The sequence below is a fragment of the Bombus huntii genome, unplaced genomic scaffold (assembly GCF_024542735.1).
Source record: "Bombus huntii isolate Logan2020A unplaced genomic scaffold, iyBomHunt1.1 ctg00000159.1, whole genome shotgun sequence".
Classification (NCBI taxonomy): domain Eukaryota; kingdom Metazoa; phylum Arthropoda; class Insecta; order Hymenoptera; family Apidae; genus Bombus; species Bombus huntii.
Genome location: NW_026099400.1, coordinates 17501 through 20000, shown reverse-complemented (window position 1 = coordinate 20000; position 2500 = coordinate 17501). Strand labels below are relative to the sequence as shown.

The window sequence follows — 2500 nt, the reverse complement described above, 5'->3', positions numbered from 1 at the left end:
TCTAGCAGGGAGATAGGGTTTGGAACGCGAAGAGCACCGCAGTTGCGGCGGTGTCCGGATCTTCCCCTCGGACCTTGAAAATCCAGGAGAGGGCCACGTGGAGGTGTCGCGCCGGTTCGTACCCATATCCGCAGCAGGTCTCCAAGGTAAAGAGCCTCTAGTCGATAGATTAATGTAGGTAAGGGAAGTCGGCAAATTGGATCCGTAACTTCGGAATAAGGATTGGCTCTGAGGAGCGGGGCGTGTCGGGCTTGGTCGGGAAGCGGGTTTGGCTGACGTGCCGGGCCTGGGCGAGCTGAACGGGACGCGGCGTATCTATCTCTCTCGGGAGTGGATATCGTCGCGCACCCCGGATCCGAGCTCGGTCCCGTGCCTTGGCCTCCCGCGGATCTTCCTTGCTGCGAGGCTTCCGCGGCGGTTCTACCGTCGCGGTCGTTCTCTTCGGCCGCCATTCAACGCTCAGCTCAGAACTGGCACGGACTAGGGGAATCCGACTGTCTAATTAAAACAAAGCATTGCGATGGCCCCCAAGGGTGTTGACGCAATGTGATTTCTGCCCAGTGCTCTGAATGTCAACGTGAAGAAATTCAAAAAAGCGCGGGTAAACGGCGGGAGTAACTATGACTCTCAGGTAGCCAAATGCCTCGTCATTGGACTAGTGACGTTACAAAGGCGGTGTGTCGCCGGGGCTTGGTTGTACTTGCTTTATAGCGATGTGCGGCCGGTCTCGGTGGCGCATCGCCTTATTTTTTTTTTTTTTTAAACCGTTTTCGTGTCATTATGCGAAACGGAAAGGTAAACAACAGCCCCGTCATCTGACTAGTGACGTATTAAAGAAAGCAATATGCCGCTGGCACCTGGCCGCGCGTGCTCGAAAAGCAATACGCCGCTGGGACTTGGCTGTGAGCGCCAGAAAGCAATACGCCGCTGGACTTAGCCGCGTTCGCCCAAAAACGATACGCCGCTGGGACTCTAGCGGATGAGCTGGAAGGTAGGCGCGGTCTGCCTATGCGTATGCTGGAAGAGCCGCGTGAGGGTGGCTGGTTGAGCGAAGCGATCTTGCTCGTTGCGTGGCGAGACGTTGAAAAACGGCTTGCCTCCGACGATGAAAGAGTCATAGTTGCTTGGGGGCAGGCAGGGCTTCGGCTCTGTCTGCTCAAGTCGCACTCCTACCTCCACGTGGTACCGCCGGTAACATACTCATTCGTGTCAGCGTGGGGAGTATCCCCCCGGACACCGAGTATGGCTAAAGGGAGTGCGGCGAAGCAGGAGCGAAAGACGACACCTAAAATCGGCTTGCCGATTCAACGGTGATTTCACCGTGAAAGGAATGGAGTTATCTCCATTAAAGGAACTCGTTCCTTGGTTATTTTTCTTGGCACGACTTGGCAGTTATAAGGTTATGAGCTGGACATAATCGGAAGTAACATAAAAAATAATAAAATTAAGAAAATATCATGGTAAATCGAAACTCTGATAGAGCCTCGGACGCGGCGTCTCTCGGTCCCGGAGGCGCCGCGGCGGATTTTTCCGCTCTGGAGGGGACTTCTGTTGACGACCCGGCTACATCCCCGGACACGAATGAAATAATGGTACCGATCGTGGGTGACCAGGTTGCCTGCCCTGTCTGCCAGAAAAGGGAAATCGACCTTTTCTTTTTGTCGTTATCAGACCTAGGGCGGCACCTGGAACAACATCACGTGACAGCCCGCATCCAATGGAGATGCAAAGACTGTGGGAAAGGCTTCCCGAAGCTTCATGGGGCCAGATGTCACCTGCCTCACTGTAGAGGCACGAGTCAGAGTGCTGGCGGCTCGCACAGATGCGAAACCTGCTCCATGAGTTTTGGGACGCTTAGAGGGCTGTCTACCCACGAGCGGCATGCGCACCCTGCCGTAAGAAACGTCAAAAGAAGGGGAACGGACCCCCCTGAGAAAAAATGGACGTTGGAGGAGTTGGCCCAATTAAGGGAACTTTGTGAGACCTATAAGGACCACAAATTCCCTAATAAAATGATAAGTGAGATCCTCACCAGCAAGACGATCGACCAAATCAGGTATCAGCGAAAGAAGCTGAGACTGATTGGTGAGGAAACAGAGCCAACTCAGGTGACAGAGGGAGGGTGCGATCCCGTTGATCCAGGCAATGCGTGTTTTGAAGAGCCTGGAATCAGCGGTTCAGAATATCAAGAGTGGAAACTCCAATTGGAGTCCGCTATTTCGACACAAGTCGAGGTGCCACCTGTTTTAAGGTGGGTCCACACTCGACTGATGACTATCTGGGTCTCTCTCAAGGGAAATAGGGAAGCCCTTGAGAGCGCTATAAATGATTTTATAAAATGCACGCTCTATGGAGCTTTACAAGAAATTAATAAAAACAAAAAGAGGGCAAGAAACGAAAACAATAGACGGATTGCACACCAAAATAGCAATAGAAAGAACAGAAACGCTAGAAAGAGATACTCCTTCGCACGTTGCCAGGAGTTGTTTACTGAAAATCC

At 52.6% G+C, this 2500-nt stretch overlaps 1 pseudogene; it reads left to right on the top strand.

The window, feature by feature from the left end:
• Positions 1-2500, top strand: part of LOC126877402 (large subunit ribosomal RNA) — an 8487-nt pseudogene that overhangs the window by 2192 nt on the left and 3795 nt on the right.